At 48.0% G+C, this 23,599-nt stretch overlaps 1 pseudogene; it reads left to right on the plus strand.

Moving 5' to 3' along the window:
- The first annotated feature begins 379 nt into the window (after nt 1-379).
- Nucleotides 380-23,599, plus strand: part of LOC109261815 (neuroblastoma breakpoint family member 6-like) — a 31,037-nt pseudogene continuing 7,817 nt past the window's right edge.

Raw genomic sequence — 23,599 nt, forward strand, 5'->3', positions numbered from 1 at the left:
ATCTGGAGAAACTGAGGAACGCGTACAGTAGCATCCAACCCTGCAAGGAGCAGCCTGAGGCGAGCAGTGAGGACTGGGGGTGTAACGCACTCCACAGTGAACGGTGCACCGGCCAGGGAGCCCCACAGGACGGACGGGGGTTGGTTTGCACTGCCGGGAAGCACCGTTTCTAAGGGTAGGATGGTGTGACCATGAGGCTCTGCCCCAGTCCCTGAGCTTCGACATTGGAGCTGCCCTGACAGTGGATGGCCTCCAAGGAAGTGTGGGTTTGGAGGGATCAATGGTGTTTGGATCAGATTTGGAGATGTCCATTCTTACCTCAAATCGTTTTGCCCTAAGGCCAAGAGGGGCCAGGGCAGGGGACCCTTGCATTTGAAGTCATAATACTAATAATATTCTTCTGAATTTCTGGTCAGGAATGTGGAAGGCTTTACACATAATATCTGTTGACCAGTGATTTTCTTGACTATTGGTTGAGTGCTTCATTTTCCTGAGGCTGTGTTCAGAACTTGGAAATCAATACGATTTCCCGAGGAGGACAAAGCAGTGGGAGAACGATGCAAACACAATGTGGTAGCTCTCCTACACTGGGGTGTTGTGTTGTGACAGAGCAGAGGATTGGTGTGGGGGCCAGGCCCAGGACATCTCTTCCCCATGACAGAGTGAGCCATTGAGAGGAATCCCCGAGGAGAACCCCGTCTTCATCAGAGCTCACCACAGGGCAGTGTCCTGGGACATGGAGAGGGTAGGGCAGCTTCCTCTCTGAGGGAGGGGATTTGCTACCTCTTGGGAGAAAGCAGGGGGCCCCTGACTGGACATTTGTGACTGGAATGGAGTTGAGATGGTCAGAGATTGGCAGCAACTTGTATTTGATCAGTGAAAGGAAGTCCCTGAGGGCCTCCTCAGTGCTTGGCTCAGTGCTAGGAACCCCGAATACAGTGGTGAATAACACATTCTCCCAACTGTCCTGGGGATCTCAGTGTGGTAAACAGGAAGTCATGAGAAGTGTAGTGCTGGTGGGTTCCTTGGAGGAAATGACCAAAGCTGCCTGGCTATGACCTCGGTGATTGTCCTGGTCTGCCTGTGTGTTTTCCAACAGCTGGGTGACCTGCCTTGGCCCAACAGCCCTGGAGCCTCAGCCAGATTTCAGCCTTTTAGGACACAACTGACACCCGGGATCCATGGTGGCTCCAACCAGTCAATACTGCCAAGGTCTTCAGAGGAAACGGCTGGCATCTGTGGCTACTACCCACTATGTCTTGGCCAGCTGGGGAAACGGAGGCAACTTCACTAAATCTCATAGGGTCATCCTCTCCATAATGACCAGTGATGATCTGTCTTCCTCTCTGGTAAGTTAAATGCTTTCTGGTCTTCCATATTCTCTCGCCACATAAAAACTAATATAAATATTGGCCCAATTTTAGAACAAGGACATGTACTTCACGTACAAAGGGAGTAGAGCAACTTCCAAGCTTCAGTGAGAACGTACAGAAACTCTTACAACTGAATAATAATAGGATACATCACTCCAAAATTGCGTAAAAGATGCGTATGGCCATTCTGGAATAGGCACTTGAGTCATCCACCATTCTTCTTTTTAAAATCACTTTGATAATTCAAGATCCTTTCCATTTCCATATGAAGTGTTGGATCAGCTTAGAAATGTTTACTAGCATGTCTGCTGGAATTTTGATTGGCCTTGTATCAGATCTGTAGATCAATTTGGGAAGAACTGACATGTAAACCATATTGAGGTCTTCCAATCCACAGCAAATTTTACCTCTCCATGTGTTTAGTTCATTAATTTCTCAAGGTAATGCTGTGTAGTGTTCAGTGTACTGTTCTGACACGTATTTTGTGTGATAAGACAGTGCAAGAAGAGAATTGGTCAAGAGTCTTTTAAGTTTATTTTTATCTATTCTGAGAGGGCTATAGAGAGCAAGCAGGCAAGGGTCAGAGAGAGAGGGAGACAGAATCCCAAGCAGGCTCCACACAGTGAGCACAAACCCTGAAGTGGGGCTCGATCTCAGGAACTGTGGGAGCATGACCAGAACCAAAATCACCAGTCGGACACTTAACCAGCTGAGCCACCCAGGCGCTCCTGGTCAAAAGTCTCGAAGAAGAAATACCTCACAAAACAAGATATACACATGGCCAAAAAGCACTTGAAAAGATGCTCCGCTGGAAACCACTTAAAGGCATAAAGTTGAAGAAAAATGAAAATGGCTTCAGTGATGTTTCCCCAGGTTCGATTTTAAACTAAGTAACCTTTTTCTTGTCTTCTGCAAAGCTCCCCTCCTCCCTTCTTAGCCTTCTGTATCAGGAAGCAGGTACACCCCAGGACATGAGGAAGGAGGGTAGCGGCATGTACACAGTTGCTGTCGCTACTGGCCACACCTTGATTTTCCCGATAAGACCCCCAACCCCTTCCTCCAGGGGCAGGAGCTGGCAGTTTTTGAAGGCCTTAGCCTGCTGTCATCCTTTTTGCCTGGGAAAGCAAGAAAGCTGTTAGTGTTCCTCCTTATCTCAGACTCTGTCTTTGTGGTATATTTTGGCTCCAAAGCACGGAGGTCAGTTTTCCAGAACACACTCAGTCATCAGGAGGAACACAAGTTAATGCTACCGTGAGTTAGCGTTACACGTCCATTGCCATGGGCTAAAATGAAGAAGACCGGAAATATATGTGGTGAGGATGTGAAGTCACTAGAAGTTTCCAACACTTGTGGGAATGAAAACTGGTCCAGTCATGTAGAGAGGCTGAACCATAGTTAAACATTGACCACTCACATGAACAGCCATTTCACTTCTAAGTATTTACACACCGATCTGTACATGAATACTCCCCATCGCTTTCTTCACAGTGGCTAAACCCTGGAGACCACACAGAGGCCACTAGTAGGTGACTGTATAAATCGACAGGATGTAGCCGTTCGGAGGAATACTACTTAGCGATAAAAAAGCACAAACTGGCGATACGTGCAGTAATATGGATGGATTTCAGAATCCTTATGCTGCACCAAGGAATGTAGGCACCAAAGCGTTCCACCTACCTAGAGTTGTTAAAAAAGGCAAACCCACCTGTAGGGTCAGTGGGTGCCTGGGGCTGAGGCGGAGACAGTGATGGACTGCAAAGGGCCACAAGGGAAGTTGTGAGCTGGAAGAAATGCCGTGTCTTGATGGTAGCTGGAGTTTGATTTTGCTGTGCATTTAATTGTACGCCTTATTTACTTTTTTAATGTTTATTTATTTATTCTGAGATTGAGCAGGGAAGGGGGAGAGAGAGAGGGAGAGCAAGACAATCCCAAGCAGGTTCCACACTGTCAGCACAGCACCCGATGTGTGGGCTTGAATCACTAGCCGTGAGATCATGGCCTGAGACAAAGTCCAGAGAGTCAGATGCTTAACTAACTGGGCCACCCATACCCCGCATGGTACACTTTAAAAATGCCGTCTAACGTACCCAAAGTATCCCCCGGTAGCATTCGTGTGATAATCTAGTGTATTTCTCCATACCAACCGTGAGCATTTAGAAAATGAAATTTAAAAACAAAATAAAATTAAACTCAATAAACACAATAGAGATTCACATCCACACAATCATTAAATGCATAAGAACACATATAAGGAAGACTCCAGACAACTATTGCTGACAGAAATTAAAGGAGATCTAGATACATATAAAAGTGTATACAGCACCTTCATAGATGAGAAGATCCAATCTTGTTGGAATACCAAATCAATATTACCCTGATTCCTATTGGAGTAGGCATTTTGGGGGGAAGTTACCAACTAATTCTAAAATGTATGTGGAAGGGTGCCTGGATGGCTTGGTCAGGTCCGCGTCCGGCACTGGATTCTGGCTCAGGTCATGATCTCACACTTCACGGGTTTGAGCCCCGGGGGCATTGGGCTCCATACTGACAGTGTGGAGCCTGCCTGGGAATCTCTCTCCCTCCCCCTCCCCTACTCACTTTCTCTATCAACATAAAGAACTTAGAAAAAAAGTATAAAAACCTGGATTTCATAAAGTATTAAATCCTTCGTTGATCATAAATCACTATTTAAAAAGTGAAAAGACACACCCTCTCCCTCTCTGTCTGCCCCTCCCCCTCTCAAAATATGTAAAATTTAAAAAGTCATCATAAAATACACAGTGAAAACACAATCCACAGTCCAGGAATAATTCCTTGCAATACCTCATATATGGCAACGACCTTATCCAAAATACAGAAGGAACTTACACACATCACAAAGAAAATTACAGAGAACCGAGCTTATTGATGAGGAAAAGATCTCAAAAGGAGCTTCATAAAAGAAGATACCCAAATGACCAAGAGCATTCGAAAACTAAACCGAGCACTAACAGCTAGCAGAATGGCTAAAATCAAAAGGACCAAGAATACCAGGTATGTGGGAATGTAGAGAAACTGGGACTGCCTATCTTTGGGCGGAAATCTAGGAGACAAAGCCTTTGCAAAAGTCTGTGTCAGTTTCTCTGCTTTCCCCAAGCATTTTATTCCTAGGATGTGTACCTGGGAGGAACCAGTGGGTGTCTGCACAAACACAGTTTGGACATGATTATTTGTCCTTACTCTGTGTGTGATAACCAAAACTAGATCTGTCCAGCAGGAACACGGATAGTCAAATTGTGCTATAATCCCCAAGCAGAGTATTTCTCGGCAGCATCAGCACCAATGGCTGACACACAGCTAATCAGGACGAGATCTCAAAACCAGACACCGAGTGAGAGAACACAGAACATAGGAGAACATACGACATCATTGCAGTTATATGAAGTGTAAGAACAAGCAAAAGTCGTCTAGGGTGAGAATTCAGAGTGTGTTTGTGTTTGGAAATGGGTATTGACCGGCAAGGAGCAGAAGAGAACTTTGCGCCACGGACGAAAGTGTTCTATATCTCGATCTGGGTGGTGACAGGATGCATACGTACGTTAAATTCATTGAGCTGTGTGCTTGCGGTTTGTGCGTTTTGCTCTAGGTCAATTCGACCCCAATAAAGAACTGTTAGAATTGAAAAAGAGAGAGATGACCGAGCCGAAAAGAGAATAACAAATGACAGGAAATCGGTAACAAATATTGAACGTGAACATCACAATAAGAATGTCTTGAGGAGAAACCCAAAGCGATTCAACAGAACAAACACTAAAAAGTATAATTTCATGAAAAACAGGAGAGTGAGAATGACAAGTTCAAATAAGATTAGAATGGCATGTTGCTGCCTTAGGAAAGTCACTCTAGAGCAATAAACACTGAGACGTATTCCAGCAAAAGTACTGTCAGTCGCTTTGATGTGGGGTACAAGGTTGGCTTTCGAGGCCATCCAAGATTCCTTTGGCTCTTTGGGGTCTTTTCTGGTTGCATACAAAGTTGAGGATTGCTTGTTGTAGCTCTGTGGAAAAGGTTGGTGGTATTTTGATAGGGATTGCAGTCAGTGTGTGGATTGCTTTTGTTAGTATCAACATTTTAACGATATCTGTTCTTCTAATCCATGAGCACGGGAAGTTTTTCCATTTCTTTCTGCCCTCTTCAGTGCCTTTCGTAAGGGTTCTCTAGTTTTCAGAGTGCAGATCTTTTACGTCTTTGGTTGGGTTCATTCCTAAGTATCTTACGGTTTTAGGTGCAATTGTACATGGTTTCAACTCCTCGATTTTTCTTTGTGGTGCTTCATTATTGATGTGTGGGAACGCAAGAGATTTCTGTATGTTGATTTTGTGTCCTGGGACTTTACTGAATTTGTGTATCAGTTCTAGCAATGACGTGGATGGAGCGAGAGTGTATTATGCTAAGTGAAGTCAGTCAGCCAGAGAAGGACACGTATCATATGATTTCACTCATCTGTGGAATTTAAGAAACCCAATAGATGAACGATGGGCGGTTGGTAAAGAGAGAGGCAAACCATGAAACAGACTCTTAAGTAATAGAGAGCAAACAGAGGGTTTGTTAACCTCCGTTCTATTAAATATGAAGGTAGGCCAAATGAACGTAATCAAATAGCATCAAGTTTATAGATGTTTCCAAAGTAGGTGGTCACTACATGTATTCAAGGACATACGTATAAATTAACATTTTGACAGTTCGAAAGAGATCTTGTGAGAGACACATGAAATCCGTAAGTGACAAGCATGAAATATGGTTGTTTAGTGACATTATAAAAACAACAAAAAAACAACTCACACGTAGAGAAGGAGTCGAGGATATAGGGATATCCAACATCAGTTTAATGGGAAGCCAAAATGGTGCCCCAAGAGGGGATAAGAAAGCCTCATAACACAGGAAAACAGCCAGAAGAACAGTGAGAGTTGGGACAAAACATTTTTCTCAAGTAAATATTTATTCACTTAGTATTATACTCTGCCTCCTGTCTTACACTTTTTAATGGATAGAGGACAAACTAGAGAGATCCAGAGAAGAACATCATGACAGTCTAAGACTTTGGAATGTTTCACTCACTGGAAAAGCCTGAAGGTCTGTTTGACCTTAAAGAGAAGTGGGGTGGCTTGATGACAGCCCTTTAGTAAAACTTGGGAAACTATTTCTGCCTTGATGTTTTTATGCACACACAAGAATGAACAGTGAGAACGATGCTGAGATGTGTTTGGAAAGAGATGGGGTCTGTGGCACCTGGATGGCTCATTGGGTTGAGTGTCTGATTCTTGATTTTGGCTCAGGTCATGATCTCACGGTTCATGAGATCAAGGCTCCCGTACGGTACTGTGCAGATAGCACAGAGTCTGCTTGGGATTCTCTCTCTCTCCCACTCCCTCCACCCCATCCCGCTCACGTGCTCGTGCTTTCTCTCAAAATAAATAAATAAACTTAAAACAGAGACAGACAGAGAGAGATATGGGATCTGTGGTATTAGCACAAGGGTAGACAACTACTGAGAGTGGCCGCTGAGGGGTGGTCCCCATCAGTGGTGACCTTCAGGGGAGACTAGGCAGCCTTGGGTATCTGCGTAGCCTTGGCACCTGGAAGGCAATGGCTCCCAAGGTTCCATGACATCCCCGCGTTCCAATTCTGTTATTGCAACTGCAGACCATCACCTGGCGTGCCAGGTGCTCGGTCTGTCATTCCGGTTGGAGTCTGAGCTACAGGCAGTGCCTCGGGCTCTCGACTCTGGCATCTCGAACCTTCTTTTTGTAGCTGCTGACTCTCCAGTGCTGTGGGGTGTTGTTCAAGTTGTTCCCAGTAGTAAGTAAAGAATTGCTGTATCCTCGCCCCTCAGTCCTGATTGAACCTACTTGATTTCACTTGTTTTTAACCCGTCATGTGTTTGGTTTCTTCTCCCCAGTCCCCAGCTCTACCTCTTCTGCCACATGTCACCATGGCAGCACCTCTTGACCCGGTGTCTGATCCAGGGACAGAAATGAGCCTCCTGGAACTCAACCAGGAGCTTCAATCCAAGCTGGAAGCAAGCCAGCAGGACTTCCGAGACCTCAGAGAGAAATTCCTTGTATCCGAAGCTACTGCCTACTCCCTGGCCAACCAGCTGCAGAAATATAGTAAGTCCTACAAGGTCAGGGTCACCAAAGTGATGACTGTCTGTATTCCTGGAGACAGGAATTGGCTTTGTGTGGAGAGAAAACGAAAGCCCTCTCCGGACTTTGTCTTCTCTATTTCCATCGTCACGATCAATTCCATTGTGACCACAATCCAGGAAAAGTAGCAGTGGGTATTTCTTAATGTATGTTTGTTGGTTTTGAGAGAGACAGTGTTAGTCGGGGTGGAGCAGAGAGAGAGGGAGATAGAGGATGCCAAGCAGGCTCGGTGCTGTCAGCACAGAGGCTGACGTGGGGCTCGATCTCAGGAATGTGAGATCATGATCTGAGCCGAAATCAAGAGTTGGAAGCTTAACAGACTAAAGCTCCCGGAGGACCCAGTGGAAGTGGGTGTCTTACCCTCATTTTGCCGAGGATGGGAAGAATGGGGAAAACGAGACTAGCAGTTTCTCCAGGTTGGTTTGCAGTGCTGTACAGGGTGGGGTTACAGTTAACTTTCTAGTGATTGATTCCTGACGCAGACCCAGAAATGCCTGGTCCTCTCAGGGTCCTGTGTGTGTGTGTGTGTGTCACATCCTGCATCACTGTTGGCCTTCGTGTCTCGGACTAATGAACTCCATCACGTCCCACTTCTCTGAGGTTCCAATGGCAAAGCAGCGAGCTGTTTCACTGGGGAAACTTGCTGATGGTGCACACGGGGCGCGGGCGGGGACAAGGAGACACGGCCAGCTTGCAAGGAGCTGGAAGATGGGTCTGCTTTCCCTGAAACTGCGGTATCCATGAGGAATGCCGTCCAGACAGTGACTCCCCTGATGAGAGGGAAGCTGTGCTTCGTGGGCACAGGCTCTGCTTCCTGAGTCCTCGGTAGCCATTGACACCCTGTGGCGAGGTAGAGGGCATTTCAAGGCCCATCAGACAATCTGTGCTCCCTCCTGTGTCTCTCCCTGAGCTGGGGAACCTTCAAGGATGCAGGACGGCCAGCAGGGCCAGGCCTGGCCAGGAGTCAAGTGGCCCGGTGAGAATGAGGGTGAGCGGGGGAGACCACAGCCCCGGTGACCGCCCAAGCCAGTGTGTGGAGCTGGCCCTCCCCCACGGTCAGCCTGGAATGGGGAGGCCAGCTGCCTGTTCATTCAGAGGGGGCTGCCATGGCGGGAGGAATCCTGAGTTAGGGGCATGTGTGCAGCGGGGCGATGGGAAGGAATCCTGACGACTCTGAGCCCGAACTGTTGCCGTTTCCTTACCAAGAGTTTTCCATAAAACAAGGAGAGGTGGGATTACAAATGACTGATGGGGAGAAAAGTAACGTTGGAAGCGGCTCTTTAGCAAGGTGAAGAGATGATGAGCTTTGGGGTAAGGACAAGCAAAGTTTTCTTTGCATCTTTCCTGATAACCGTGACACAAGTGCGGGAAACCACTTGTGAAGACGACGAAGGAAGGCATCACCCAGGAGCTTGGGGTGGAGGGAACACAGTCTGGCTCTGGGCCAGTCTTCCTGTGCTCCCCGCCATGCTGCCCTGCCCCGATTTCTGTGCCTCACATTCCTCCTCTGTGATCCTGCTGCTGTCATAGTACCTGCTGCTTTGAGTGGAGGGGACGGGCAGTGAGAGAGGGACACGGGATCCGAGAAGTGGGCTCTGCGCTGAGAGCAGTGAGCCTGCTGCGGGGGCTTGCACTCACGAACCACGAGGTCATGACCCGAGCCCAAGGCGAAGCTCGCCAGACTGAGCCACTCAGGCGCCCCCCCCCCCCGTCTGCTGCTTCTGATACCACAAGCTTTGTTAGTGTTTGGCCGTATCGCTTTCAGGTCCTTCTGGTTTTACGCATTATAGTGCACACAAGAGTATACGGGTGAACTTTTTGCCTTTGAGACATGTGCTCATTATCCAACTCAAGGGAACCATGAGTCAGTCCTGTGGTCCTAAGGGCCTCACTTCATGTCCCTGCTTAGTGTCCTACCTAAGAGGCTGCCAGCTCAGGTGAGTGGCCATGATCAGGGTGAGTGTCAGGGGATGTGGATTCTGATTCTGCCAAATCCCAGTCATTCACCTTGTCTAGTTCCTGTCCACGCCTTGGAGCTGCTCTTCCCTCAGCTCTAAAACAGGGAGGTATCAAATACCGTGTAGCTGGGGGGCTGAGGAATGAGATGCGCAGAGCCCGATGCTGGGGTTACATTGTCCTGGGGTACACCCCGCCCCCCTCCCTGGAGGCAGCGAGCACAGCGGCACGTGTAGCTTGTCCACTGAGGCCGGTGTCTGTGTTCTCAGAGTGTGAAGAGTTGAAAGACATCATCGAATCCGTGCTGGGGGAGACGCTGCAGCGTAAGCAGGGGAAGTTGGCAGAGACCTTGACCGAGAAGCTCAGGTAAGGAGGGCTCCGTGGCTGGTGGGAGGCCGTAGGCATCTCTGACTCTTGTCAGCGACAGGTCTGGGCCAGGAGAAGGGCAGAAACTTGCCTGGCACACAGGTGCACACACACATCTGTCAAACAGTGAAGACAGCAGTATCTGGTGTATTGCGGACTCCAATTATTCGGGGCCTCGCTCAATGTTTGTATTTTTTTTTTTTTAATTTATTTAAATCCAAATGAGTTCGCATATAGTGTATAAATGGTTTCCGCAGGAGATTTTAGGGTATCATCTCTTACAAATGACACCCGGTGCTCATCCCGAAAACTGCCCCCCTAATGCCCATCACCCATTTAGCCCATCTCCCACCCAAAACCCCTCCAGCAAGTCTCAGGTTATTCTTTGCATTTAAATGTCTCTCTCTAATGGTTTGCTTCTGTCTCTGTTTTTATCTTAATTTTCCTTCCTTTCCCCTGGTGCATCTGGTTTGTGTCTTAAATTCCACATATGAGTGAAATCATGTGATCTTTATCTTTCTCTGATTGACTTATTCGGCTTAGCATAATACACTCTAGTTCCATCCACAGTGTTGCAAAGGGCAGATCCATTCTTTTTCATCACCAAGTAATGTTCCGTTGTATCAATTTATGTACCATGTCTTCTCAATCCATTCATCCGTCGATGGACATCTGGGCTCTTTCCATCCTTTGGCTATTGTTGATAACAGTACTATAACATTGGGGTGCAGGTGCCCCTTCGAATCAGCATTTTTGAGTCCTTTGGATAACTACCTAGTAGTGCCATTGCCGGATTGTAGGGTAGCTCTTCTCTAAATTTCTTGAGGAACTTCCGCACTGTTTTCCAGAGTGGCTGCACCAGTTTGCATTTCTACCAGCAAAAGTGCCAAAGTGGTCCCCTTTCTCCACATCCTCACCATCTGTTATTCATTTTAGCCATTCTGACAGATAGGAGTGGTATCTCATTGTGGTTTTACTTTCCTTTTCCCTGATGATGAATGATGTTGAGCAAGTTTTCGTGTGTCTGTTACCATCTGGATGTCTTCTTTGGAGAAGTGTCTGTTTCTGTCTTTTGCCCAATTCTTTACGGGATCATTTGCTTCTTGGGTGTTGAGTTTTGAGTTTGATCAAGGTTGTTTTATACATATTGAATACTGACTCTTTATCCGATATGTTGTTTGTAAATATTTTCTCCCATCGCTTCGATTGCCTTTGAGTTTGTTGTTTGTTGAAGCTTTTCATCTTGATGAGATCCCAGTGGTTCATGTTTGCCTCAGGAGACATGTGTAGTAAGAAGTTCCTGCGGCCAAGGTCAAAGAGGTTGCCACCTGTCTTCTCCTGCAGGATTTTGATGGTTTCCTGTCCTACATTTAAGTCTTTCATCCATTTTGAGTTTATTTTTGTGTACGGTGTAAGAACGTTCTCCAGGTTCATTCTTCCACACGTCTCTGTCCAGTTTTTCCAACCCCATTTGCCGAAGAGACCGTCTTTTTTCCATTGAATAATCTTTCATGTGTTGTTGAAGCTTATTTGGCCATAGATTTGTGGGTCCATTTCTGAGTTCTCTCTTCTGTCCCCTGGTTCTGTGTGTCTGTATTTGTGCTGATACCATACTGTCTTGATGATTACAGCTTTATAATATGACTTGAAGTCCAGAAATGTAAGGATTACTTGTTCTAGCTCTGTGAAGAATGCTGGTGTTCTTTTGATAGGAATTGCATTGACTCTGTAGATTGCTTTGGGTAGTATTCAGATTAAAAACATTTTTTTTTTTTTTTTTTAGTATTTCTTTTATCTTGGGAGACAGAGAGACAGAGTGCAAACAGGGGAGGGACAGAGAGAGAGAGAGAGAGATCCAGAATTTGAAGCAGGCTCCAGGCTCTGAGCGGTCAGCACAGAGCCCGACGTGGGGCTCGAACCCACGACGCGCGGGACCATGACCTGGGCTGAAGTCATATGCTTAACCGACTGAGCCTCCCAGGCGCCCCAGTGATGACATTTTAACAATATTTGTTCCTCAGATCCAGGAGCATGGATTGTTTTTCCATTTTTGTGTGTGTGTCTTCAATTTCTTTCATAAGTTTTCTACAGTTTACAGCTTTTTATAGTTACAGCAAATCTTTTACCTCTTTGGTAGGTTCATTCCCATGTATTTTGTGGTTTTCAGTACCCTAGTCAATGGGATCAGTTCCTTGATTTCTCTTTCTGCTGCTTCATTATCGGTATACAGAAATGCAAGCAATTTCTGTACGTTGACCATATTCCAGTGAATTTGCTGAATCCATGCATCAGTTCTAGCAGTGTTTTGGGGAGTCTTTCCGGTTTTCCATGTGGAGTATCATGTTGTCTACAAAGAGTGAAAGTTTGACTTGTTCCTTGCTGATTTGGATGCCTTTTATTTCTTTTGCTGTCTGGTTGCTGAGGCTAGGACTTCCAACGCTATGTTCAACAAGAGCGGTGAGAGTGGACCTTCTGTCGTGTTCCTGACCTTAGGGACCTCAGTTTTTCCCCACTGAGGTGATATTAGCTGTGGGTCTTTTGTAATCGGTATATATGATCTTGAGGTATGTTCCTTCTATCCCTACTTTCTTGAGGGTTTTCTCAAGAAAGGATGCTGGATTTTGTCAAAAACTTTTCCTGCATCTATTGAGAGGATCATGTGGTTCTTATCCATTCTTTTATTCATGTGCTGTATCAGGTTGGTTGATGCGCAGATATTAACACAAACCTTGCGGCCCAGGAATAAATCCCCCCCTGATTGTGGTGAATAATTCTTTGTTGTTTTTTTTTTGTTTTAATTTTCTCTTTATGTTTGAGAGGCAGAGGGAGACAGAGCGCAGGTGGGGGAGGGGCAGAGAGAGAGGGAGACCCAGAATCCGAAGCAGGCTCCAGGCTCTGGACTGTCTGCACAGAGCCCGATGGGGGCCCAAACTCACGAACCTTGAGATCATGACCTGAGCTGAAGTTGGACGCTCAACCGACTGAGCCACCCAGGCACCCCGTGAATAATTCTTTTAATGTATTGTTGGGTATGGGTGGCTAGTATCTTGTGGAGAATTTTCGCATCCGTGTTCATCAGGGAGATTGGTCTGCAAGTCTCCTTTTTAGTGGGGATTTGGATGGTTTTGGGGTCAAGTTAATGCTGGCCTTGTAGGATGAGTTTGGAAGTTTTCCCCCCATTTCTATTTCAAACAGCTTCAGGAGAATAGGTACGGACCCTTCTTTAATGTCAGGTGCAATTCCCCTGGGGAACCAGCTGACCCCGGACTCTTGTTTGTTGGGTGTTTTTTTATTGCTGATTCAATTTCTCAACTTGTTATGTATCTGTTCAAATTTTCTATTTCTTCCTATTGCAGTTTGGGGAGTTTATATGTTTCTAGGGATTTGTCCTTTTCTTCCAGATTTGGGCCATTTGTTGGCATATAATTGCTCATAATAATGTCTTCTTTTTTGTGTGTATTTCTGCAGTGTTGGTTGTGGTCGCTTCACTTTCACTCCTGAGTTTATTTATTTGGGCCCTTTCCTTTTTCTTTTGATAAAGCTGGCTAGGGACTTACCGATAATGTTAATTCATTCAAAGAACCAGCTCTTGGTTTCATTGATGTGTTCCGTTTTATTTTATTTCCATATCATTGACTTCTGATCTCATCTTTATCATTTCCCTTCTTCTGCTGGTTTTGGGCTTCATTTGCTGTTCTTTTTCCAGCTCCTCTAGGTGTAAAGTTAGGTTGTGTATTTGAGACTTTTCTTCCTCTTTTACGAAGGCCTGGATTGCTATATGCTTCCCTCTTATGATCGCCTTTGCTGCATCCCAGAGGTTTTGGCCTGTCGTGTTTCATTTTCATTGGCTTCCATGTATCATTCACTCTGTGTCAAATAAATATCATTTATTGAGCTGAAAGTCACCAAATTCAAGTGAACAATTTGTGGCATTGGCCACATTCACACTGTTGTGAGATCACCACCTCATTTGCCTGTAACACAGTCACCTCCTGAGGGATGACAGCTTGTCGGTCATGTTTTCCTTCAGACAATGCTGTCCTCTTGACCCTGCCGCTCTCCTGACCTGTGTAGTCCACACCAGCTGTCCTGTCCACATTTCTGTGGCTGGCGCTGGGTCCATGCACAGCACGATGCACACCGTGTAGGTTCACAGGAAATGGCTGTGCCGCAGGGAGGGCCTGAAGGGACATCTCTCTGACGGGTGTTGAGGAAGACACCTGGCTTTGTTTACAGAAGAAGGAGCTGCAGAGGAGGTCAAGGAGACTCCCCGACACAGAGGAGCCTTGTTTTACCTTCTTCTTTCTGTGTCACAGGCAGGGCCCCACACACGTGCCAGAACGTGGCCTTGAGGGCTCCTTGCGGAAAATCACAGAAACGTCCGTGAAAGCTCTCAGAGAATCTATTCAACTCTGTGTTTTAAAATTTTCTCTATGTCCCACCTTAGGCAATATCATATCCTGATTAAAGCTCAGGCTGAAGAGCTGACCCAGTTGTGGCAGAAGTTACGGGAAGGGAGAGAAGTTTCTGAGCCAGTCGATCAGCACCTCAAGGACCTCCTCACCCACGATGACCCCGAGCGTTCCCAAGGCCAGGGCATCCAGGAGCAAGTGGCCGAGGGACACAGGCTGGCAGAGTGCCTTGCCCGCCAGCTCAGCCCCGGTAAGGCGGCCACAGGCCCTGTGTGCACTGAGCTGCTCCGAGGTCCTGGGCTCCCCAGACATCTCCCGCCTCCCCTCACATTGTTGGCAGCCGCTGTCTTGGTTTCCATGTGACACATGGGGCCACCAGAGGACCCGGACTAGCAGGTGGGAAAGGAGAGGAGAAGTGCACAGGGTGGAGGTCACGGTGCTCCACCCATCTGTGTCCTCCCCGAGGGAACTGCCTTTAGGGCAGGAGGCAGCCTCCACCAGTGTCAGAGCCCAGAAGGGAGGACGAGGAAGGAGGCAGCTTGTTCGAGTGCAGGGAGTCCTGAGCTAAGCGGGAAGTTCCAGGCTCCCGCCCAGGAGCTGTCTTTATTGACTGTGGGCGAGAGAGTGATCTTCGCTTTCTCCATAACTGTCTCCTCAACTGTCTATCAAGTAACCTGTCATAGCTGTGGTGATCACATGCGAAAGTTCACGAATGCACTTCAGGAAAAATAAAGCCCCTGACTTTGTGGAGGGGAATGAGGTATTGGATGTAGTAGGCCTTGGAGATGGAACGTCGTTTAGACTGAAACGCTCTTCATACAGACGGCCCGTCCATAACACCGACGTCCACTTGGGGACCCATGAGTCCACATGTGGAGGGACTTGGGACCGGGTGATTGTGCTGTCCTCGGGGCAAGGAGGAGACTCTCCGTGAGCACTGGGAGCACACAGGGCCTGCGCCTGTTGCATGACTGTGGTACCTGCAAGACACTGTTCGCTGAAATCAGATTGAAACTGGACAGGCATCCATGGATCTGGACAAGAGACAGTTTAAACTTTTGCCCAGTCTCAGTCATGGTGAGCCCCCGAATCAGAGACACTCCCTGCTGGATCTGAAATCCATACCGCAACAGTTCTCCAGGGCAGTGCCCTGGAGCTTCAGAACAAGAGTTAGTCATGCGTAGATAATTACGTTGCTAAGGCATATAAGCCCCTGTGTTTATAGTGGTGATGTGGGAGCTCCACATCATGGGAGATTTCTGAATTTCTTTGCAGAAGATGATGATGATGATGAGGAGGAGGAGGAGGAGGAGGATGAACAAGCAGAAGAATCCCTCACCACCAGGTAACAATGAATACTGGGGACCCGGTAATGTGTGGGTGAAAAAGGATAGGGACTCAGAAAGAACAGTAGGTGAGGTCACAAGAGTCCAGGTGGCAGATGCAGGGATCAGCAGAGCTGCAGATGGTAGTGACTGAATTCCCTCAGCGGCAAATGGCCCTGTTCCCTCGGTTGTCTGCTGTCACGGGGCTGCTTGTCTGGGGGAGCCCCAGATGAACTCAGCAGCCTTAGGATTCCCCGTACGCACAAAATACCCGTTCTGTCCTGTAAATGAACACCAGGAGGAGACGCATCTCTACACAGTTCTCAAAGGTCCCTGGTAGGAAGGTAACCAGCAAAGGAACTGAGAGACAGACAGCTGGCAAAATTAACACGGAATTACCTAACCAAAACCAAAAGGTTGGGGTGTCATGTGACACTATTAATAGAAAAGTGCCTGGAGGGCACAATTTTCTGCAGTGCACAGTGACTCAAGACTGTAACCGCTTGATCAGTCTATGTTAAATTCAACATGACTCAGGCACGTGGCGGTTGCCCCTGGCATGGACTCCCATTTGTCCTTCGTCTCGTGACTGTACCATACTGGGATGGTCGAGTCTCATTCCTCATTGCTCGTTATGTGGCCAGTGGACTGAGGATCTATCTGTTGTTGCTTCTCTCCCACCCCTTCCTGGCCACACTCTGCCTCTTGTAGGATAACCTTTTCTCTCTCAAGGCTATGGTCCCTTTCCTTTCTGCGACCACTCCCTTGCCTCCCATCAACACCAGCTAGGTAGCAAGCCATGGTGTCTGATCCTCCTGGTTTCCTCTTGTGTCGTTCTTGCCCCACCTGGCACAGCATGAAGCTTCCGGAAGCTGAAAAGAAGGAAGTCCTCCAGGACATGCTGAATGAATGTGTTTTGACTCCTTCCATTGGCCGAGAAGGGCGTGACTGCTACCAGCCTTGCAAGGATGGCACGTTCCCATCGGATGAACAGAAATTCGGCTCTGCTCTGGATGTAGCCTGTGAATGCTCCCATTCCAAAGGGGATGAAACTCCACCCGGTTCCCCAGGTAGTGTCCACAATCTTTGTTGCACACACCCTGTGTAGACCAAGAGATTTAATCCGCAGAAGTGGACCATGTACTCACAGACAGTTTCCACCCAGGCTCTAGGATTGAGTTTGAAATAAGACATTCCATGAGTCAGTGAGCTTTGTTCGATTCATGTCTAAGCCATGGCACTTTTAGGTCTGAGCCACCGCCCATCGCTGCTCTCAAGCTGGTCCTGCCAGACTCCTATACCTCTCTACCCCTGGCACAGGAGGTGGCTATCAGACCTCCAAATTTTGGATTAATCTCTTATCTCTCTTGCCAGGCTCTGATTTCCATCCTTGAACCATGTTTCTGGATATATGGCCACCCAAGGCTGTTGGAAGCCTTTTCTATATCATAGGAAATGTCACGATCCAGGTTCACTGTCTCTACCTGGTCTGTCTCTTCCTTTTCTTCTTGTCTCAAGTCAGCTGAGAACCAGGACAGGACTAAGTCTATCATACGTTGTATGTTTCTCTGCAGCAAGGCAGGGCCCTGGAACTTCCCGACCCCATGAACGGCCCCTGGTGCTTTGCAGCTTTGAAGATTATTCTGCTTTGATGGTGTAGATTCCAGTCGTCAGTTTAATCTCAACGGCTGATTCCTGAAAACCATTGGCCTGCAGTGTTTCAAATGGAAAAGGCCTGAATGTGGCAGCAATGCTCTAGGAAGCAGCCAGGTCCTTCCCCAAGATCTCTGGGAAAAGGGATAAGTTTTCTGTTGTGTCGACGTGTCTTAGGATACTGTGATCATGACCTGTCTTATCAGGGACATTTGCTGGCTCAAGAAGGCAATCCCGGTGATTTTTTCCAGGGCCCTACTGAATCCCTCCTGAATGATTTCTCTCACAATTGCCTGTTATGACTGTGCTTCTATTTCTGTCCTCTGCTACACAGCACACGGGAGTGAGCATTTGTGGAGGGGAATCTGCCTAATGGAACTCTTTCTCTTCATTTATTTGCAGACAACCAAATTGGTCACCAGGGGCTGAAAGGGCGAGAGTCAGATGCCCCCAGGTAATTCTGAATACTTGGGGGCTGGGAAATCAGTGGTGGCGTCTGCAGACCTCAGATCCAAGGAAAGGCAGAAAGTGCTGGATAGAACCATGTTATCCATTCGGTCAATGGCCAATTATCCGCTTTCACAATGGTTTCTGTTTTCATTGTGGTACTTGTATTGCTCCCATTTCTTAATTACGACTCAAGTTGAGTAACACACAGTCAGCTGGCCCAGGTGAGCTAAAGGCACAGGGAGTCCTGCACTCACTCATTCTCCCCAGCTTTAGAGAGAGAGGCAATGTACTTTCTGCCCCGTTCGATTTAGCCTGTGGGCACGTATTTCAGAGCAAGAATGTACGTAGACGAAAATGTGCCATCATGCCGTGATATTGAGAGAGACAGGCCTTCATGGCATGAGAATTCTGAGACAGTAGCCCGCCCCAGAAGCTGCACGCACTGGGCCACTCCATGCAGGACTCAAGGGCATTTGAACGGAAGGAAGGGAGCCACTGCTGTCCTGTGACTCTGTGTGTTTTGAGTCAGGACTGGATGGCACGGTGCTAATTCAGGCTCTTTCCTCATCAGCTTGCTAGGTGGCCAGTGTACAGAGCACTTACTGTCCTTTCTGTCTGCCGCCCCTGTGACAGACACACTTTGTCCCGCACAAAAAGAAGAGTTGTTTCTCTCATTAATGAGGCACTCTCTTTGCTTTTGTGAAAATGCCTCTTGCCTTCCATCAAAGCCAGACAGGACATACGGTTTCAGATCCCTCTTCGGTTAATCTTCAGTTTTCCTCCCGCCTCAGGCTCCGTAGACAGCTGCTAGAGGTGGTGGAGGAGGAAATCACGTGGGACTCTCTGGATGAACGCTACTGGACATATTCGGTTCTTCCTGACCTGTCTGACTCCTACTGGCCTTACAGGAGCACCGCCGTCTTCTTCCCTGAGGAACTGGAAGTCTCTTCTGCTCTGGAAATGGCCAGTGAGTACTCCGCTGTCAGGGTGATCAAGCTCCAGCTGGACTGCCCCGTACATCTCCTGGTCTTTGTGCCCCACACCTGTGCTGTGCTGAGAGAGCTCCTCCCTGTGTGCAGGCTCTGTACACACATCTGGATCTGAGCCAGGCTCCAGGATGGATGGAGTTTCAAGCACAGACATCATGTGGGTCAGGGAACTCTTCTCCCTTCCTACTCCCAGGACATGCCCATGTCCCCTGGGCTTCACTGTCAGGTCATTGGACCCAAGGGCGGCATGACAAATACAACTCGCCTCAGCAACACGACCATAGAAGGTGTCTGTCAGACCTTGGATGCAATGCCTCTTCTCACCTTTCATGCTCCCCATTTCATCTCTGAGCCAGGTCCTTTAAGAATCCATGCCTGCCACAGTCAGTCAGAATCCTTGTCCAGGGTTAAAGATGTAACCTTGGCTTTCCTGTTCTTAGCCTCGTTCTCTATCTCTTTGCTTTGGCTTGTCTTCCTAAGCCTCGTCTGAAAACCCACCCTACGTGCCTCTACTGTTAGCTCGTTTGCGTGTTTCCAGGAGTAGAGCTGTGCGTTGGCATTCCCTCATCAACAGGAATTGCGCCAAGGTTTCTGTGTAGCTCCAAAGACTCATTTTAATTTCAGGGTTTGTACTTGCATGCTGTCTGTTCCATCTCAGTGTATAAATTCCACTAAGCCGTCACCAACCAGGTATCTCACAAGAAAGGCTGAAAACTGCAGTAATCCTTTTAGAAAGTAGAGAGGCCAGGTCCCCAGAATCTGTGTGAAAAAGAGAACTGAAAGTGTTTGCACAGACTCAAAACAGAGGAAATTGTGATGATGATCTCTTGGAGAAAGCAAATTTCTCCCAATGGCTCAGGCCAGGAAATCAAGCCAGTCGTCACACTATCCGAGGCACCCTGAAATATCCTTCTCACTCAACCTGTGCTCTCATTGAGCATAGCTGAGTCCCCGGGTGGCACCGAACACTGGGTTACTAATGTGCAAGCAGGGATCTGTTTAATGTGACTGGCCCCGTCTGTATTTATTTGCAGAAAATCAGACCCATCAAGAGGAGGAACCAGACCAAGACCTGACATGCGCCAGGTAAGTCTGAAGAATCATGGGTTGTTATTTCAGTGGTTCAACTCTACATTTCAAAGGAAAAACAGAAACCGCCAAATTTACCTATTTCATCCATTCTCCAGTCTCAGAATGTCTTTTTTGGCCATGACGTGTGTCTTCATGTATTATGTGGATAAGTTCCTTTAATGATCCCTCAATTTCGATAACCGGCAGTCAGTTGAAGTAGGTGAATTGTCACTCCCTGAGGTGCTCTGTATTGCCCTGATCTCTCCTTTGGGAAATACCAGAGTGACAGACGTGTCTACTTCTGTCTCTCTGGTGTTACCTCTTTGAGGATCTGCTGTAGCAAATGGATAACTGCAAAAAAATCAAAAAACCTCACATGATGTCACGATAGTAAGAGAAAGAGTCCTTGAAGACACAAACCTCTCCGTGTGGATGATGCCTTTTAACATGTGTTCACTTAGCCACTGAATGTATATCAACAAAATTGATGCAAAAGGGTTGAACTCATGTTTAGGATTCTCCATGTGTGCTGTGAGTCATGACATCCATTCCACAGTAGTTCAGTTTGGTGCACAGAAGTTGGTTCTGTGGCCAGTGCCCTGAACACCTCTGTTCTGTGTGTGTGTGTGTGTCTCCCTGTCTCTCCCTCTCTGCCTCTCCTGCCCCCATAGCATCCACACTGTGCCCCTGAAACAGGAGGATAGTTTTCCCTGTCAATAATGGGGTTGCCCCTACGTTATGACTACACTTCTCGGCTTCCCGTGAAAACCAGTAAGATGCTGTGGTGTCTACTTTTCCTGTTTTAATCTTCAGATCTCCCCTCCCCACCAGGCTCGGCAGGGAGCTGCCGGAGAGTGCAGAGCAGGATGTCCAACAGGACTCACTGGATGAATGCTATTTGACTTACTCAGCTCTTCCTGACCCATCTGATTCCCCCTGGACACACAGGAGGGCCAACATCAACTCATATGAGGATCTGGATGTCTGTCCTGCTCTGGAAGTAGCTAGTGAGTCCTCCACTGCGAAGGTGATAAAGCTCCAACTGGACTCCCAGGTCGACCCCATAGTTTGGTATCCCTACTCTGCTTGTGTTGGAATTTGTTATCCAGGTGTTTCAGCCCCGTAGACCTATGGATCTGAGTCAGGCTCTAGGATAGACTTCTAAGCGCAGACATCAGATGCATCAGGGCCCTGCCCTGTGTTCCTCATCTCAGGCCATGCCTGTGGCCCCTGACACAAGTCAGGACATTGGGGTCAGCGCGGGTGTGACAAACTCACACTCATCTGTGAGGCACACGCAGAGGAGTCTGTCTTGTTCCTGATTTCCACACGATGTCTCTCCTCAACTGCCATCCTCTCACTTTCATCCCAAACAATGTTCCTTGAAGTTTTGTGCCTGTCAAGACGATGTCAGCCTTACCCATGTCTTTGGGTTTGTTGTTTCCCTGGTTTCACTGCTCTGGTCCCCAGTGTCCGTGTCCTCTGTGTTGGTTGTCTTCCCTAAGTCGTCGTCTGAGTGTCAGGACATAACCACCTCTACCGTCAGCTTGCTTGTACGTTTCCCTGAAGCATAGCTGAGCCCCGGCATGGGCCCACCCCGTGCATGGCCCCACCCCGTTTGTGGCCCATGTGCCTGTGTAGCAAAAGGGATCACGGACAAAAGATTTCCTTTGATTTGAGGGTCTGCAGATTCCGTGCATCAGTCTGGCCTCTGTAGAAATTCCCTAAAACCCTGCCACCTAGAGTATGTCATGAGGGAAGCTAGTGAGAGAAGGTTGCAGTAAGTTTTGAGAATGCAGGTAAGCCGTTCACCAGAATCTGTGGTAAAACAGAGGTTGACCTCTGCAGACAGACTGTTGAGATGGGGCTCTACCAGGTCAGGGAAATCCTGCCCGATGCTTTAGGAAAGCTAGCCAAGGCACATTCCCAAGACACTTCGTGAGGCCTCCTGGATTATTTCCCTCAATGCCCTGCTGCCCAACTAAGGACATTAGTGCCCGTGTGCTAGTTGCATGGGACACTTAATTTTCATGTCCAAGTGCTGCTCTGTTTATGTGACTGGCCGGTCTGTATTTACTTGCAGACAATCATAATGATCTTTGCGATGAAGAAGACCAGGACCCGACATGCCCCAGGTAACTCTGAAGAATCATGGGCTTTAATTCAGTGGTGACATCTGGGAATCTCAGATCTAGGCCAATCTAGAAAGTGCTAAATGCACCTATTTCATCCCTTCCAACACCCACAAGGTGGTCCTTCAGCAAGGTCCTCTGTGTCATGTGGTACTTGCATAGGCCCCGTTATTAATCCCTCTCAAATGGAGTATCTGCAGTCCACTGACGCAGGTGGACTAAGCAGTCCCAGGATGCCTTGCACTCTCCCGGTCTCTCCTCGTATTAGGTCCTGCGTAAGATGCACAGCTCTCTCTGCCGGTTGCCTTTACTACATTGGCGGGCATTCACAGCAAGGATGGTTTTAGGAAAGCAGTTTTCACGTCTCAGTATTTAGACACGTCAGCCTTGGGCCCACGAGATATCCAGGAGTCTACAATGCTGCCTTAGCCTGGGGTTCTCTTGGTGCTTTGTGTAAATCTCCACACAGTGTATGGCAAAGTGTTGATGCTGCTTTATCGTCTTCTGGTGTGCTGTGGGTCATGACTGTTGTGCCCTGGGGTGGTTCCGACTCCTGCCCCATAAGCTGGCGCTCTGGCCATGCCCTGAGCACCTGCCCGTCCCCGCCCCCCCCCCCCGCCCCCCCCGCACCTATCCTGCGTGCACCCACACTGTGGCCTCAGCTGCAGGCAGACTGCTTCATTTCCCTTTGTGGGGATCCCGCTTGTGTTCTGTGACCACTCCCTCCGCCGTGCCCTCAAAACAAGCTGGCACTGCATGTTGACTAAACCTTCTTTCTGCATGTCTCGTCCTCCCAGCAACACCAGGCTCTGCAGGGAGCTGCCAGTGGCCCCAGAGGATGAAGTCCCACAGGACTCAGTGGGGGAATGTCATTTGACTCCTTGCATTGGCCATGACCTGTCAGACACCTATAGGCCTTATAGGAGTGCCTCATTCACCTTTGATAAAGAGGAAGTCTTCTTGGGCGTGGATGTAGATGGTGAGTCCTGTTCTTGTGGGGGGCACGAAGTTCCTGCTGGGGCCCCAGGAAGCCTGTCCTCTGTGTCTTCAACAACCTGAATCGGCTGAGAGTTGCATCCCTGCCAACAGGCCCTGTAGGCTCGTACCAGTTTGAACTCTGCTCTCGGATTCACTCTTTAAAAGGCATCCTGTGGCTCAGAGCCCTTTCCTTCCTTCTGTCCCAGGCTGCCCTCAGTTCCCCGGCTCCGTCCGACATGCAGGCTATTGGTACCAAGTGAGGCTCGAGAGGAGAAATGGAGAAAATGGAAAAAAGGGTTCAGAATCTCAGCCACCGCTGTCTTACCCGGAGACAGCTGGGTGACAGTCCTCCTTTGTTTTTTCCTGATTTTGTTTTGTTCCAAAAGGAGACCTCTGCTACTTGTGCAATTCTGCTTCCAATTGTATTTCTTGTGTGGCTTCCTACAAACTCCCTGGCTTTCCACCCAGGTTTGTGGTCAGCTCCACATTGGCTGCATCTGTTAAATCGTTGCTGAGCTGCTAGTTGTTTCTCCTGGGGCGCCCGCCTCCCTGTGTACCAGAGCACCCAGTTCTACCCAAATGATCTGAAACAGTCGTAAATGCAAAGAGAACAGTTGCTCCACGCCCCAACGACCCCTTTGACCCTGCAGGAGTGCCAGCTCCTACCCTGTCAGTGCACTTTGTGGTGTGAGCAGAGCCAGGGCTCATC

Source organism: Panthera pardus, unplaced genomic scaffold, assembly GCF_024362965.1.
Source record: "Panthera pardus isolate Hobbes unplaced genomic scaffold, ASM2436296v1 HiC_scaffold_329, whole genome shotgun sequence".
NCBI classification, from domain to species: Eukaryota; Metazoa; Chordata; class Mammalia; order Carnivora; family Felidae; genus Panthera; species Panthera pardus.